The 18,994-nt window shown below is 36.3% G+C and overlaps 2 protein-coding genes across 2 annotated transcripts in view; one reads left to right on the plus strand and one right to left on the minus strand.

The window, feature by feature from the left end:
• LOC134678916 (ecotropic viral integration site 5 ortholog) overlaps positions 1–7,925 on the minus strand; it is a 52,241-nt gene extending 44,316 nt beyond the window's left edge. The window contains exon 1 of the mRNA XM_063537665.1: positions 7,782–7,925. The gene's annotated coding sequence lies outside the window, so the exon portion shown is untranslated. The remainder of the gene's footprint in view (positions 1–7,781) is intronic.
• Positions 1–18,994, plus strand: part of LOC134678927 (peptidyl-prolyl cis-trans isomerase Fkbp12-like) — a 207,818-nt gene that overhangs the window by 133,009 nt on the left and 55,815 nt on the right. The window lies entirely within an intron of this gene.

Genomic DNA, 18,994 nt, shown 5'->3' on the forward strand with positions numbered 1-18,994 from the left:
GTGCGTTAAGCAACAAGTCCACCGGTGCCGGACGGGCGAAATCAGGATCAGCCAGCGATAAATTTCTGGTGTGCGACCACCCCGACGAATCGACAGGTTGTGGAGGTTGGTCAGCACATACCGGCGACAGAACGAAAGCTTCGAGTTTAGTACTCAGCGAAGAGGGTTTATTACCCATTGGCTTGATCTCACATGAAAGTGAGCCAAATATTTGATTGGGCGAGTTACCAATGCCGAACACAGTGTGTTGGCCAGAAGTCTCAAACCCTAGCATTTCAGCACAAGATTTCGATATAAGGTTGCATGCACTAGCACCATCCAGAAGCGCACGCACTGGGCGGAAGACACCAGAACTGTCCCGAATCAACATCTTGGCAGTAGCAAAGAAGATTGTATTATCTCCCGCCATAGCAGTTAGAACCGTGTTACTACTACTACTGCTAGTACTGCTGATGCTATTGCTAGATGGTGCAGTAGCAGTCTCTGTGACCGTGGGTGCTTCAACATTCTTTGTGAAATGCAATAAGTTATGGTGCGAACGATGACACACACTACAGCGAGAAGCCCGACAAGTTTTCACTCTATGTGCATTCGAGAAGCATAAAATACACAAACCCTTCTCCTTAACAAAATTAAACCGGCCATCATTATTGAGGTTCAGAAACTTGTTACATTTGTCGAGACTATGTTGACCTGAACAACAAACACAGTTCGGTGTTGACGGAGTCGACACAACTAGGGCTGTTTTGTTCTTAGTCAACGGTTTAACATTCTGAGGTTGAGGCCTAACACTAACACTTGAGTTTTCCAAAGCCCGGCTCCGCTTTTCAATAAAACTTTTCAATTCCTCAAACTTTGGAACCTCAGTATTAGAAGTGAGTTGTAATTCAAATGCTTCCCGGGTAGCGACATCTAACTTTGCCCAAAGCAAATAGTACAACATGAAGTTTTTATCGGGGAGGTTAAATTTCGACAAAATATTTAAATTTTCATTGAAAGTTCTATAAACCCGCTCCAAATCTGTTTTGTTTTTGACTGGTTCACAATTCAGCAGTTTTTCATAATACATTACAGCAATTTGCCTCTTCCTATCATAATAATTGGACAGCGTCTCATATGCACTGCTATAATTGTCACCTGACAGAGGAAAACTTTTAATTAAATCATGTGCGGAACCCTGAACGCTTGACAACAGGTAATGTAATTTTTCCACATCACTAATTGTGCTCCGACTATGTATGAGGGAGTCGTAAAGCTCTTTGAAAGACACCCAGCCTTCCAATTTTCCATCAAACAGCTTAATCGCTATTTTAGGAAGCTTGGCTAAATTATTTTCAAGCGTTAAAGGCTTCACATCCGACTTATCACTTATCTCACTCTTAGCCATTTGTCTTAACCTACATTTCACTGATTTCAACTTACTTTCAAATTCCCTCGTAATTTCGTACTCTTCCGCACGTCTTTCAGGTTTCAGCGGACGTAAAATTTTAAGTCCGAACTTTCAATATTTTCTAATCTAAAAATCGCATACCCGCGCGCGACCCGGAACATATCTACAGTCGCGGGCTCCGTATCACTATCACCATGTACACTCATATTGTTTTAAATGCAATTAATCACACTAAAACGACGAAAATAAACACAACTATTTGCAAAATAACGTTGACCACGTACTGACTGACACTATTGACACTGACAGCTGTCGTCGACACTTGACAGCTATGAAAATGTTGCCAGCAATATTAACCACGAATGAACGAATGGTTTAGTAAAAGCACTACTACACGACCACCAACTTTCTTGCTTACCCTCGACTTTTTTATAAGTCTACCCTAAATTTAGAATTAAGCAGATGATATGACGAAACGAATTTGAATAAGCAACAGACAACGACAAACGAAAAACCAAAGGTCACTTTTCAAATTATCCGGTTCGAAGACCAAAATGTTCACTGGCGAAAGAGTGGACTGTAAAAAGGGGGCGATAGGGGAAGAGATTTAGGGGCCGGTTGAGCAAGAAAGTTGTTGTATGCTAGAATTAACCTATGGAACTAAATTTAAGTGCAAAGCAGTGTAAGACGAAGTTACCTTTGCAATCTGGTGGTTGTGGGTTGAACCGTTGGTCTCCGTTGTGGACTGCTGGCGGTGGTCCGGGCTACCCTTGTCGCAAGCTAGAGGTAAGCTCAGAACCGTTACCTTCAGTCGGCCAACTTAGACCTAGGATTCTCCACTGCACGGATGGGCACGGCGTCCTTCGGCTACACAGCACTGATTTTAAATAGTCTAGAGATTGGCAGTAGTGCTTTTAACAATTTGCGAGAAAATTAACGAGAATAGCGAGAGGCGATAGTAGTTCTATGACATACTAACTGTGACAGCTCATGACAGAGCAAGATTTAAATTCGAACCGTGACTTTGATGTTGCCACAGTATTTACTTAAAATAATCCTAAAAATACAAAGCCAAAGCTGAACAAGTAATAATACATAGATAAGATTGTAGTAAGAATAGATAGAGATAATAGATGATAGTTTTGACGTCATTATTGTAATAATAACCGGACAAGTTTGTTTCAAAATATGCGTAGAAGCATCGTTCCTTACCCTCGGCGATAATATTATATTTCGTTTTTCGTGTGGTTTAGAATAGAAAGTAAAATATAGTTTGCTGATACTACATGGAATCAATACACAGCTACTGGCACACCTTCGGGACTTAGTTCACGTCTGCCTAAATTTGTACGAATCTAACACAGATATATATTGCGTATAATAAAGTTCTGTATTCTATGTGTAGTAGAATTTAATGGCTATTAGGGAATGCAAATCGGTTTTTTTCGGTTATTTTTTGTATGGAAATAATCGGTTATTAACCGAAACCGCGGTTATTTCCATACAAAAAATAACCGATTTGCATTCCCTAATGGCTATCCTACCCAGCTATAGTTCGTTTTTTTAGCATTAGAAATAACTTCAAAGAAGGTAAGCGATCTTGACGTCGTTTAATTGAAAAACGCTTTTAAAAAATCAGTAACTATTACTTATGAAAGCAGAAGAATATTATTAATCGTATTAGATTCATAATTGTTACATATTTGCCGTAACTTAATTTTTTAAATGTGTTTTTCAAATAAAAGACACATCAAGATTGTTTACATTGTTTTAATGCTAAAAAAATGAACTATACAGCTACGAACATTATTACACACACTAAAATACCTACAGTACATGCGTCTCACATCCATGTATTTTCATAAAAACCATCGAGAACGTGCTCGCGAGTTTTTTACGGCGGCGGTACCGTAACGAATGAGCGTGACGTTATTATAGCGGATAGGCGTCAGGCCGAGTGGTACCCCGGAGCGTAAATGCAGGATGTACCTATATACACAGGGTGAGCTGTCCAAATGAATCGGAATAGGGAAATCTAGGAGGTGAATCGCATCAACACAACACGTACCTAACTACGTACGTACGATTCGAGAATACATTTAAGTATGTATGTAATTGGTAGATTTCCTCTTTGTTAAAATAGTTTTTCTATTGCTTTTCATCAAACGCAAATGTCAACGTGAGAACGTGACTGGTAATATCAAATTCAGGGATCAGGGAAAATCAGCAGGGATTCCACATACCTACACACATCAAAATGATATTAATCAAATTAGTAAAATAATCATTTAGAAATCGCCCTTGTCAGCAATTGACTGTGATACCCTTGTGTGCCTAAAATATTACTTTCGAGATTCTCTTTTAGTTAGTCCTTACTCTTTGCTTACGGCGACACACCAACCAGCTGAGAGTAAGTCGACCTACCCACCGTCCCTCTCCTTTTCAGTGTCGTCTCGCACCGAGTTACTAGTTAAAATATGTGTCGCTTAACTTTAAACTCGGGTAAATCCATTCGACCCTCTCAGCAAATATTTACCCTATTACCTTTTCTTAATACCAAAATCGCATAATCTGACAGATGGATTTACCCGAATTTGAAGTTAAGCGACTCATATGTCGTTTACAGGCAGATGTAATTACCCCTCGGCCCTGGGGTAGTTAGTTAGCTAGGGGTTTGTAAGAATGCAGTTGATTAGCTGACTTTTTTGAACAAATTTCTGAGCAAGTTCTATGAGTATTTCAATTTTCAAATATATATACATATATTCTACCGATCGTGCTGGAAGTATAATACTGTCCATCTTTTAAAGATTACTTATTTGAATTTTAGTTTGTCAAAGCGCACCTTCACTTGCATGAGATGAGGAGAGTGCCAAGATGTCGTTAAAAAAATATGAAATAATAACGAAATATTTATATTATTCCCGCTGTGTTATTTATTGCTCAACTCCACATTGGTACCTATTACAGACTGTAATAGGCCCTGCCTGACTGCCCTGCTAATTAATGAAAACATATACCTTACATTCTTCAGCTGAAAATTCCATTTTCAACATCATTTGTTTTTGAGATACCGCTATTGGGCTTAGGAGGGCACTATAGAACCAATAACTACTTGTACAGTTATTGATATTTATCTAATTATCATAGGTAGTCGTGGTATAAAAATGGAGTTCTAAATATTAAAGATAGCAAAAGCTTGAACCAAGTTTTGGGCTGAACCACTTGCGAATAATTAATAGCACTCGAGTGGGAGGCCTCGCGTCTGGAATCATCAAAGCAGCTGTTGAATTGAATGTATTCTATTCGGGCTGGACTCCGGCTGATTGAAATTCGGATGCATATTTACTAAACCTGGTGCTTAACCCTTTACCAGGCTAAGTGATATACCTACATATATTTCCCACATACGGCACTTCAAACATGTGTTCTACTTTCGATGAGTAAGCCTGACATTCGATTGTCATTTTTGAAATGTCAGGCTGGTAAAGGGTTAAACAATACAAGCACTAGTTGCAGGTTACGGAAATGACCGCATTCGTGGTCATTTTAGGGCCAAATTACACCGCATACGTAATGTAACACTGCGTTGCGTGTCCTACGCATTCAATAACACGTATGTATTAAAAAAATACATATATATTCGATATGACGTAGTAACGGACAGCAGCGTCACGAGCAGTCAAAATTTATTACCTTTAAACGAGCAATTAAATCAAAAAGTAGTTTTAGAAGGTCCCTCATTTTGAAAGACCTATACAACGACACCCCACATCATAGCGTTAAAGAAAAAAAAATCATCGCCACGTTTATGGAACCCTAAAAATATATTTTCTAATTTTTATTTTACCACTTTGTCGGAGTAATTGATTTATATACCTACCCATGCTATATTTCACCTTTCTAGCACCAACAAGAATAGATAGTATAGAGGGGTCCTGTCATTGTAAATTTTGTAGTCACAGTAAATTTACTGACATCTATTGACACACGACTAAAACTTAAAATGAAAACGTATAAAATTATCCAAAAAATGTATATAATGTATAATTATGGATAAATGATTTTATTATTTTTATATTATTATTCATGTTCATCACTGATATCTATGTGTTAAAATTGTTAAAGAAACGGTGTCGTCACGCCATCTAGCCGAGCATAGGCTACAGGTGTGTGCAGCATCTATTAAATTCAAATTATTTTTACTTTCAAAGCAGTTATATTAAAAAGTATGTATTCATTGTCCCCAAAAATTTTGTACAAACTTTTACCAATTTTTTTTAAAGACCTATTAAGTAATGTGTCACATGTTAATATTTACTAAAAAAACCTACATGTGTGCCACCTTCAAAAATATAAATATTTTAATTTACTAAACTTAGCAGCGGCTCTACTACATGTTCCAAAAATACCATTAAATTATATTTCATAGTACAGACAGATAATCGGACTTGACAAAACTATATGGGTTCCATTTTTGCCAGCTTGGCTACATAACCCTAACAAGCATATATATGATGTCAAAATACGAATTTGAAGCAGTCTGTGTGTCCAGACCGTGATGCCAGTGCAATCAAAGTAGCTGCAGTACAATAAAAGTACATTTCTTACAGAGTTAACACTGCAAAAGTTTTCTTTTCGCCAGTCACAATACCTCTGTTTACATTCATTCTATGAGAATAAAAAATCAGTTTATGACAAGGTTATGTTATTATTACCACATCATCATATTGTATTGTTTAATTTCATTTGTTATGGTAGTAGGTAGACCAGTTGATTTGATTGAAATGCAAATGAAAAAAATATAAAAACTCGCAAAGAGCAGTTAGCAATGCAAAAAAAATTCGCAAAAAAACACTTCAAAAACAATAATAAATACATGTAAACCTGTCATAATTAACACAACATCAGGTGACAAGCAAAAGTCACTAAATACTACCAAAAAATTAAAGTAACAATGCACTTTATTACACTTGTAACACGGTTTATTGTCCAATAATTTCAATGGTGTTAGTTAATGACTTTTGCTTGTCACCCGACCCGACAATAACATGTGACTTGATTTGAAAAAGGAAACCCTTTAATGGTATAGGTACTTGTAAATATATGATCAATACATTAGATTTTAGTAAGAAGTGTCTACATCAATATACTTAATTATTAATGCATATACTAGTGAAGTTTTTTGTGTAAGTATTATTTGGGAGACACATTTGGATCTGTACAAATATTCTTCAACTATATATTGTTGCTTACAAACTATGTTACCGTTACGGACTATTTCTTGCAAACAGGCAAAATAACAACAATTAATAGATTACTTGACTAAAATTCAATGTACAAAATATATGTATATTAACCCTTTATTGGCAATGGGACACAGAAAACACATTACCTTATTGAGCTCTACCACTATTGGGCTCTAAGGAGGGTTTAACCCATGACCTTCCATGTTTTTTGTCAATTTAAAGTAAAATTATAATTGTTCATAAAGTAAATAAATTGAAATTATGATATATCCATGTGCTCATAAGTCCTAGAGTTTATATAAGTAAATATTATACGAGAATTTCACCTAGAGCAACCTAATCCCGCAGTAAGCTCAATAAGGCTCGTTTGGTACTACAGTCGATGTCAAAGATATATGTTTACACTATTCGTCTTTAATTACAAAGGAGTAAGGTGCAAAAGTGTAAACATATCTTTGCCATCTACTATACAATAAAAGTTAGTTCGGGAATAAGTTAGTTAAAATTTATCATTAGCTATTTATATGGATTAAGCAGTGGTTTTATTTTTCAGATACTGATAAAATCATCCAGCTCTTGTACCAATTTTGCACTAAGATGACAGATCCGTTGGACAAACGGGGCAAAGCTACTACCAGGTCTAGCTTGCAAGGAATATTAAAATGTTGAATATTCTTATCTAAACAATATTAAGTTAGGATTAGGTAACAACTTAACTAATTTGCACAAGAAGAGCCATATTATGTAGTTAAGAATGTTAAGGTACAATACCAGAACATTTATGTATGTGATCTGTGGAATATGGGCTTTATTTACAAGCTAGTAATAATAAAATCATGGCATTAGAAAAGTTTATTGACCTGGAAAACATCTAATTACTGACGTCTACCAAAGTGATATTGACACTAGACAGCACAACAAAATATTGTGAATATAATGGATATCACCATATAAATATACTATTTTACAAGTCGAAACTTCAGTAATTATCAATGCTGATGTGTGAATGATATGATCTCATTAGAAAAGAGTAATTATGTTACTGTTACTTTCGTTGTTTTACACCGCCTGTCAGGGTATTGATTCGACTCGACAACCGTGATAATGATAACAAATATGTTGGAAACCAATTTAGTACTTACAGTTTGTGTGTTCCGCACTGGTGAAATGAACTGTAACGAAGATATTCACTAACCGCGTAACATTAACAGTAAAGTACAAATTTTAAGTATTGGAACCGCCCAGCTGGCAAACTCTACAAGTAAAGTGCAGACTAGACGTGAGGAGTGCGTTCCGTTCACAATAACGAAACAGGACCACAGATTAGAAACAAATTCTACCACAACATTGATGACATTCACATGTCAATGTCATGGCAACAATACGACCGTAATCGCACAAACATTCGTGTTGAAACTCTTTCAATGCGTGTTTCATTTCTTTGCCAAATATTTAAATGTCAAAATAAAATAAAGCTAAGTTTCGACAACTTTGGAAAGTGAATAGAATTTTATTTTTTGGTTATGTTGGCGGCATTGACATATCCACTACTTCAAGCGCTTGACGTAGCAACTACGATAAAATACAAATAATTTGTAGTCTATGGTTTGAAGTTTGACGTTGGCGGGAATTTTTAAATGGCAACTTAATATGTAGTGTAGAAATTGAAAAGACCTCAGAAGTTGGTAGGTGAAAAGGTTTAAAATCATCACATATAGGATGTGATGATTTTAAACCTATTGAGTGGATTCTTTTAATTCTTCTATAACAGGTATACATGTAATAGCTTTCCTATTTCAGTGGTAGGTAACAAGAAAATCTACCTCAAAGTTTACTATCTTAGATAAATCTGTAACCTCACCTCGACAATTTAAACCGTCAGTCAACATGTGCGATGTGAGTCATTTCATTTGTTAAAACAGGCTGTAGGTACAATAGACTTTTTGTGCCAATGTTCTGTCTTGTGTTCGATCTAGTGCCAGAGGGCCACGGGATAATAGTTATTGATAGTTACAAAGGTACTGTTATAAAAAAAATAGAATACATACTCGTAGAACACTTCAGAATGTTGGGTAAATCCGAAAATCGCATCAAATACTTAAGCGAAAAAATAAATTTTAAAGTTTGTAAAAAACTAATTCATCCAAATACCATTAAGGGTCGGTTGCACCAAACTGTTCATATCGTTAAAGAGTTCGCTAAATTTTTATGTATGGAAAGTTTTATAGTAAAGCGCCGGGGCGCGCCGGCTGACGTTGATCAGTCTGTCAAATGTGGTTGGTGCAACTGGCCCTTAGTAATAGTTACCTGTACATGTTGTACCTACCTTGATCATATTCTCTATTCGTATTAGTAAAAGTACTATTAGCTAATAGCTATATCACCAATATACCTATGTAGTCGGTTAAAGTCGCTAACCTCTTATCTCCCTCTAAGGAGTTACGAGGTTTGCAACTTTAGGTATTATCGGATAAGTCGAATCAGTCGAATGTTCCTTTTAATCTCTTTCACATGGTGTTAAGAGGTTTGCGATTCTAACCGGTGATTTATTTAAGTAGGTAGGTACCGATATAAGTAGGTATATATATAGCCAAGCAAATTATTAGCAAGATTAGAATTAGTTACTTCAGTTACTTGCACAAATGGCGCACTTCTAAATACCTCTCAGATACGAAAAATTCACCTACTAGAGTTTGTTCGGAAAGAAGAGTCGTGAAATGTATTGGGCCCCATACATTCCACGACTCTTCTCTTTTCGCACAGACTCTACAACAGAACAGCATACAGTCCGTCCTCTACTTGTTTTTGGAGGTTGAATATGAATTCAACCTCCAAAAACAGTTAAACTTGACGTCATTTTATGGTCTTCTACACCAATTGGAATAGTACTAGAGCAAATGCACGACTAACCTACCATAAAATAGGTAATAACGATATTTGTGCCTTTAAACCTTGAACTTTGAAGTATTCCCTCGATTTCTACAGGATCATCATGATATGATGACAATGGAATCAATTGTAAAACTAGACCCATAAATAAAGATATTCGAGACCTTGGACCACATATGAAACAATGCATAAAAGCCTGGCTCAGTGCGTGTCGGACCATGCATTTATAAATAAGGGTTCCGTCTATCAAACGATACGAAAAAAGCAATAAAAGGAATCACACGTATAAAGAAATCAGTTAAAAGCACTCAACTCTCCCGTTTACGTTAATACTGTTTTGAGATTAATCGTTCTGTGCGTTACAGGAACGCAATAATACTTACGCTAAACTGAAAAAGTAATGCTTTTCTCATTAACGCTACGTCTTACGTAGGCGAACAACGCGCGAACGCGGCGCGGCGCGGCGCGGCGAAAGCGGCCGCCGCCGCGCCGCGCCGCGCCGCGCCGCCTGACATTCGCGTGCAAATCGCGCCGCACCGCGTTCGCAACGAGATCGCTTACGTAGGACACTTCTATGGGCATCAAAGGATTGATTTCGCCGCGCCGCGCCGCGCCGCGTTCGCGCGTTGTTCGCCTACGTAAGACGCAGCGTTAGGCTCTACGCATTTCTTTTTATATAATATATGAGCGTAATAAATTTTAGTTCCTTGAATAAGGTTCTACTGGAATCAGTTATGTAACGCTGCCATACATAACCCAAATTTTTTTTATTAAGCTATGAGCTTCATCACATCTGATATTTGAGTAATTCTAAGCATTTCTAGCCTGGGGTGGGGGGGAGGGTGGTGTACAAAGACGGCCGCCACCCGTCATCTTTAAAAAAAATCTATTCTGTTCCTGGTGGGTACTACGGCAAGTTTGGTATCATTTTCGTATAAACCAAAGACGTAGAATTCATTGCTGATATTTGTTTTTTTTCAGTTTCATAGTAATTTTACAAGAAAAACGTAAAAAGGTGAAAAATTTGGTTGAAGATTTTTGCTACGCGGAGCCGAAACTACAAAAGATAGAAAGTTGAAATTTGCACACTAGATTACATTTATAAAGTGTACAAGAGATAAGAAGCGATTTTGAGAAATTCAACTCCTAAAGGGGTTAAAAAGGGGATGAAAGTTTGTATGGGGTTCAAGTTTTATTTTAAGCTAGGAATTTGAAACTTCGTAAAACGATATATTATTAAAATACAAGAAAACTAATTTCAGCGTTTTTGAAAATTCATCCCCTAAGGTGGTGAAAAAGGGGTTGAAAGTTTGTATGGATATCAAAAAAAATTTCGTACTCGGGACTTGAATCTTTGTATTTGGGGATATTATTAAAAGACAGGAAAAGTAATTTCAGCGTTTTGTAAAATTCATCCCCTAACAGGGTTAAAAAGGGGTTGAAAGTTTGAATCCATTACAAATCCGAGTAGACACACATTTCTTATTGCCTCCCAGGCTTGAAATGCTTAGAATTACTCAAGGAACATATGTGATGAAGCTCATAGCTTAATAAAAAAATTTTGGGTCAACTTTATAACTGCTTCCGCTATTCGTGTACTTACCTATTATTATTTAGGTGTGATTTAGGCTGGTACCATACAGTCAGTCCGCGAATTTTAAGGTAAAATTAAGACGAAACAGGAGCTGAGTTTTAAATATTTTAGGTAAATATAGGTACCCGTCTCGCTAACAGAAGCGGCTCCTAAAACTAGTGCGATAAGGACAAGGCGAAAAATCCTGCGTAAAAATCTCAAAATTCGAGGTTTCGTACTCGACTGTTTCTTCCTCCAAAACTTAATCAATCGTAACCAAATTTGGAAATCTAAATGATTATGAAATTACCTATGTCGGACCGTTTTGCTTTTTTGGTTAATTGATATCAGTTTTGAATACTACGCCTCTCATTGCGGCATAGTCAATGAAGCCATTTTGGCCATTTTTGAAGGGCTCTAGCGCCTTATAAAGCAAAAATATCAAAAAAAGCAAAACGGTCCGACACAGATATTGGCAATATTAATCTGTGTTGAAAAAAATCATTGCTCTAGCATCAAAACCCACGGAGGAAACAGTCGAGTACGTCTGTATGGAGAAATGCCCACTCCTGTTGGCTCTTAGAAGGTAAAATCTTCGGTTTTCGGGTAGAATAATCGTGTAGCATAAAATGACAATGTCTTTTTCATTTAGTTGATTGGAGTCGAACACGCAATAAAAGCAGTCGTAGAGAGCATTACCCAACACATTATTTATTTGATATTTTACGAATTTACGACAATTGATTTTTATGGGGACGACGTTTCAAAAAAAGTGTAAAAATCAATCGTGGAAATTATTTTGTATACCTAATTTATCGATGAAAATATATATTTAATTAGGCACCCTGCCCGTGAGGCTTGCTACATTTCCCCGGTGAATGGCGATTTCTATTCTTTGGTCTACGATTGAGCCAGTTGAAACCCCCGAAAAAGGAGATGGGCGTCGCTAATCCCTATACTCTCGTATATAATATGTATATATGGTGGTTGAATTTAATCCGGCTAACATACATTTTTAGCCGACATTGAAAGAAGCAGGCAGGCTATTTACGATAAAACTGTTTTCTGGTTAAAATTTTCAAAACGTTTTAAGCCATATAAGTAATATCACGTTATCACAAATTTTGCCATAAAGTATCATGTTATTTTTATTTCGATTCCCAATCAAACAAGACCTGAACTTACTTGAACTACAATTGCCGACGTACCTACCTACAAATGCCAACGACGAAAGAAACAGAACAGCCGGCCTAGCCAAGGTTACAATCGCTATCGCTTCGACAACGAAAACCATTATGTCTCTCTATCACTCTTCCATATTAGTGCGACAGTGACAGTTGCGTTTCGATCGCTACGGAGCGTAAGCGATCGGCATCTTGGCTACGCGGCCAGATACTTAGTAGAAATAAAAAATCTATGGCACAAAGCTTAAGGCTCTAGAGTTGTTAAAAAACAATTACAAAAAGGGGCCATTGTTTTGTATTACGTTTGTATTTCCTGTCCTTTGTGGTTGGCACGAAGTAAAAGCTGCGCGACGTTTCATTCTTTGAAGGATTGATGGTTCGGGCTTACTTGCAGGGACCCCCCCAGACTCACTACAACAATTCTCTCTTTGCTTGAAAGTGACGAATTAGACAAGTGAATCTTATACACTTAACTATATCAGGCGTGGCTCACTCCGCGATTTCGTCGCTTTGCTACAAGTAGCTAAAAGTACATCCGTTCCACACCAATTTTGGGGAAAGCCATAAGCCGCGAGAGGCACTGTCGCCACTTAGCGGCCATATCTGTGCTGAGATGGAGACCGCTTGGAGTTAGTAGATAAAACCATCTTTTTAGGTTTAACTTTGGACACAAATTTGCAGTGGAGTCCTCACATATCGTCATTAGCTAGTAAATTAAGTTCTGCAGCTTTTGCAGTTAGGAAAATAAGGCAGTTGACTGACGTAGAGACGGCACGTTTAGTGTATTTCAGCCAATTTCATAGTTTAATGGCATATGGAATTTTATTGTGGGGTAAGGCAGCGGATATACAAACAATATTTGTTCTACAAAAAAGAGCCATTCGGTCTATTTACAAGATGGGGTCTCGAGAATCATTAAGAGCCCGATTTAAAGAAATAAATATCCTAACATCAGCATCTCAATATATTTACGAGTGTATTGTTTATGCTCTAAAGCACATAGATTCGTTTAAGAAAATGAGTAGTTCTAGACATAAGCATAAAATTGCAATGCACAAGTTTCGTGTGCGTAAAATATATAAATCATTTTTGGGGCAATGTATATTATTTTATAACAAATTGCCCAAAGAGGTGCTTAATTTGCCAAAGCTCACTTTAAAAAAATATTTAAAAACCTCCTTAATGAAAAAAGGGTTCTACAGTGTCGAAGAGTACCTTAACGATAAAACTGCTTGGCCTAAATTGAACCAAAATAAGAATGACTGCATGAGGCTTAGTGATTAATTATATTTATAGAAATTAGACCTTTAAATACTTAACTGTTGTTATGTACCTAAACTTCTTCTCTTGTTTGTTTTGGAAATTATTGAAAATTCATTTATGTACCTATTTATGTTAGATTATTTGATTATTACGCTTATGATTTTGTTTTTGACGATGCACATTGCTGATTCAGCCATTGTACAACTAGGTGGGTATAATTTATAATTTGTATATATTCTGATGTTGCATGAGATTAAATTATTGTAAATACACAATGACATAACTACCATTAGGTAATCGCATTTTTGCATGTTTTAATTTTTAGTTTAGTATTAAGTAGGTACTTTCCTTTCATCATTTCCAAATTGTAATGTATTTATTCTTATTTGCGATTTTTTTTGACATTTCCTTCTAAATTATTGACTCCTTTTAATTAAATTTATTGTAACTGTGCATGTTTAACATAAAATTTAGACATTGACGATGCAAAAGCGATCCAACAGATCCTACTTGAATAAATTGATTTTTATCTTTTATCTTATCTTTATCTTATGGCTCCTCTACACGATGGCCCAGCGCCGGCCACTCCAAGCATACTCCAAGGGACGCATTTATGCATTAGAGGGAGCAAGTGATATAATATCACTCTGAATGAGATAGCAATAAATCTCATTCTACCGCATGGCTGCGTCCCTTGGAGTGGCCGGCGATGGCCCATCGTGTAGAGGAGCGATAACAAACGCGTTTTGTTAGAGTGAGTCTTCTGTACCTAGTACTATTGTTTAGCTGTGCCTATATGTAAGTACAGTGAGCTGCATCAGGCGTTAGACCCACCGTTGTAAGAAAGTAGCTCTAAAACTCAGTCACTCAGAAACTCAATAACTAGTTCTTATATATAAACAGGCAACAAATAGAGATAAATTATATATAACAAATAGAGGTATATAATTTATGAATAGCTCTTTAATTTTAAGAGGTATGTAAATATATATCATTTGGTTGCCATTAGTACTTATTTCAGATTGCTGGCCATATGTCGTATGTCCAGCGATATTCTAATTTATGTGGGATCAGCCAACGAGTGAGGATAGAGTTAGACCAAGAAAAGTCTGCAGCGATTTTGCAAGCGAGCGAGTGCAAGTGTTATTTTAAACGTCAAACTTCTATGACGTGTAAATAACACTTGCACTGGGTGGGCTATCAAATTCGCTGCAGACTTTTCTTGTTATAACTCTACTGATTTCATAAAACTTTATAGGTATTTATTGTAGATCGCTGCAGAGTTAACTTCGTCTATCTAACTCTAATATCATTCTAGTACAGCTTGTTGCAGGAGTGTTCTAGTAGTTTTCTTATGCAAGCTGTAACATGCTATCATGCATTAGGAGAAGGAAGTGAGATTGTGCACTTATCGTTTAGCGCGAGAAGTGCGACGCTAAAGTCTGATTTATATTCACTTGGTGAACTGGCTCCGCTTCCTGACATCGTATTATCATCGCTCGCCGAGCGCAGACGTTCTGCCGAGATCTAACCTGCTAGTATAACTGTGGCCTTAAGACCTGTAACAAAAAAAGACAAGCATGTGAGAGACGGTCGGTCGGTGTCAGTAGCGGATGAGGACATTCTCTAATAGGTCACTTTATTTACAAAAAGTGAATAAGGGTTTCATATGTAAAACTGTTAGAGCGTGGTCGATAAGTACTTTTGAGTCCGAAGTCCGAACTACCTTCCGTCCATACAGATATGATAAAAGGCCAACCCCATAATATTATGAGAAATAAAACAAAATGATGAAGTTTCCTTTGTTCAAACAAAAATTGTTCCGGATGTTAGGAAGGTACTACATATTTAAATTCTTAACTGTAGGCAGACTGTGGGTAACTCTATGCCTTATAACTTATAAGTGTTTAATAGCAAATTTAGGTTCTCTTTAAAATGCATATTCAGAGATCAGGCACATGTACGGTTTTTCTTCAAAATAAGTAGGTACCATTCGCTCGCGGCGCGGGCAGTACGCGATAGGAGTAACAGCCCGCACCTTAGCTGGCAGCGCCAAGAGCAAGGGGTGCCAACAACCGCAAAACAATTGCCACCTTAGCTCGACGGCGACTTGCTTTCTGAGCTCCTAAGAGCAAAGTAAAGTTTCCTAATAACCTTTCAAGAGCTATAATAATGTACACTTAATAGGTATGCATCAGATTTGTGTCTGTCATAAAACTCATTACATTAAATGGGAATATGATAAAAGGAAATAAATAATTCGTATTAATTATTTTCTGGATATTGCATCTGTACAAAGTATCCTTGATACAATACGGTAAGTACTTACGAGAAATGAGAGAAGACAAACATGAAAATTGTGCGTTAAAATCCTCTTGATTTATTAGCTTTAATTTAAATATTTTGTTTGACTCGTACTTATGTAACAACATTTTCAGAGAATTATTAATATTATTATTTTATTACCATACAATGTAACCAAAAATAAGCGACTAAAGGTACCTAGCTGATTTTCCTGATATCAAATAAGAAGGAAGAAGGATCGAATAGAACCAATATTATGTATTTTTTGGCGGTACTAGTTTAACATTGTGTTCGCTCAACATTTATTTGGACGAACGAGGTAAGCATATATATGTACCTAACAAGTATGTTAACATGGCCATATGGCCAATAAAGGGTACCAAACCTAAGTAATAAGTACGGACGGATCGCACGAATCAGAATTTTATAAGATGTTTTCAGAAGACGATAAGTCGGTAAGTAAGCATTAGAATCCATATTATCTTTATTTAAGCAAATTTGGATCTAGCGGCTCTGTGAATTATAGACCTCGCGATAAAATTGATAAGCTTATCTAAAGCTTAAAAAGTTAAAACATGTAAAAAAAAAACTTGCTTCATATACCTATATTTGGCATATACCCTTAAACACTTATTCATTAAAATATGCCTTTTTCGGCCATTTTGAACATTTTCCAAAAAATGAAACAACAGAAAAATTATATCTATCACACAATTTCACGATAATCGGTTGAGAATTGCTACCTGTAGAGGAGAACATTAGGACACACGAAATCAGAGAGCGCGAGTCAGTAAATCAGATAGCGCTAACGCTTCGGTCAGTTATTATTTGACTTCACATACTTTAATCCTGCCTGCCGAACCAAAAAACAGGGTAAGTACTTATTAATTTTTGTCACAAGTTTTTTGGAACAAAAAGTGGAAAAATTAAGATTGACCGGATTCTGTCACAGGCGTGAATTTGGTAATTAAGAAAGCAAAGAAGGAGGGGGTACCTACTTTTAAAGGAGGAATGATGGAGGTTGGAAGGGGGTCGATTTTCAATTTGCATTTGAATCGACGGCGGACACAGCAGTGAGCGTGGGGCCTATGTTGCCGACAAAAGCTGATTAATCTTCATGCAATATAAAACACAATAAATAATACATGTATGCACGTGTCCATCGCATACAACGTAAAGTAATAAATATTACATGTGCGCCATGGTTCTCTTGTGTGTGCACTGATTGTTCAGCCTCTGGTCAGTTTGAATGGATTGTGAATTTCGCTCTAATCGTTATAGCGTCTGCTGGACGTAACGTCTCTATAATTGGGCGGTTAGGCGTTTAGCATTGTCACTTTGAAAGGCTTATTATTAAACGGGCAGCTAAAATATTAAACAGAAACTTTCATTGGGTATATAATAATATGATTTGGCTGTGCATTAATATTTTAGCGCCAATAAATTTATATTAGCCTTAAATATAAGCATCATATTATTAAAAAAATGGCAACAAAAAAAGCCTTTCAATTATAGGGAACTTGAAGTGATAGGTTGGCGTCTAAAATAATAAGTTGGCAATTAATATTGTAATGTGATCATAAAATTTGTTTGTGAGCTAGTGGTTCAAACCTAAGTACCTAATCGTATAACATATACAGAATACCTAAAATTACCCTATGTAAAGATAAGCCTAAATAGCCCATTTTTAAATAATTTAAACATATACATACCTCAGGACATAAATACTTCATATTGACAAATTTCCTAACACACAAGAGACCTCAAATTAATTTAGCAATGTGCAATTTCAAATTTTGCAATTTGCAAGGAATTTGTACAATAAGTATACTGACCATTGTCAGTATACTTATTGTACAAATTCCTAATCAGGAAACACCTAATGGTCTTTTAATATTTAATTACTAATTTCAATAGTTACATATTTATATGTGTACCAAAACTTCTACTCAATCGGTAATTTCGGGTTTCGAAGCAAACGGACGGATGTATACACCTTCCGATCTTTCCTTTTCTAAATAATTTGTAGTAGATGGCGCCATGAAAATATGCCTCACATAAAACTTATTTTATGTTGTATTTAGTGTTGTGCTTGTGACAGAGATCAGGCAAGTTTTATGTCTTGAATTTATAATAGTAGTAGCTAAGATGGCAGTCTTTATACGTAAATATCTAAAATGTAGGTACTTAAACATAATATATCGGGTGTGGCCTGTAATGTGAGCAAAAAATTAAACTGTAGGCTGTACTTCTCATAGTGACTAACATTTGTTCAGCGACTTTTAAAAATAACTTGTGGTTTGATTTTTAATACACTTTAAAGTTTATTCTAAGACGCAATGTATTGCGAATTTTGTTTTGTTTAAGGCGTGACAAGCAACGTCAATCACAAGTAGGGTTTGCAATCCGGATCCGAAATGTATGAAATTATCCGGATCTGGATCCGGATCCGCGGATCTTCCCATACATTTCGGATCCGTCGTGCAAACCCTAATCACAAGGATATGGCGTGGCGACGGTGTCCATTGAAGATAATATTTATTTTGTATGAAAAATAGGGAGTCTAAATAATTCATTATTTTTAAAAGTTGTAGAACATAAGTGTCACCTTTTGAGGAGTACTATCTGTGTTTTAATTATTTGCTCATGTTACAGGCCACACCCGGTATGCTATCAATGCATATTTACTAGCCTCATATGTAATAACTATGTATGGACGATATTGCATGAATCGCTGCTTGCCTCAAATTGGATTTCACCAGATGTCTACATATATGCTTAATATATAACTAAATATGCCTGGATATTATTACGCAAATAAGACGGAAACATGTCAGTTTGGTCGATAGCAGTAAATTGCTAATATGCAGATATGTCCAACCGGTTAAATTAATCTAATTTTATATTGTTCACAATGTCCATATTATATTCGTTTCAAAATCAAAATGTATGCTTTAGGATTTGGATAAATTTTTAAAGCAAAAGTTTGTCGCTTTCAGGCAATTTAAAGAGCTTTACTTAAATAATCGTGTACATAATACCTACTAAAGTATTTATGTAGGTACCACAATGCGATTAATTTTATACAAGATCGGGTGATTAGGACGCCCTTTTGCAATCAATAGCGCTCAGAATATCGTTC

This window comes from Cydia fagiglandana, chromosome Z (assembly GCF_963556715.1).
Source record: "Cydia fagiglandana chromosome Z, ilCydFagi1.1, whole genome shotgun sequence".
Taxonomy (NCBI): Eukaryota; Metazoa; Arthropoda; class Insecta; order Lepidoptera; family Tortricidae; genus Cydia; species Cydia fagiglandana.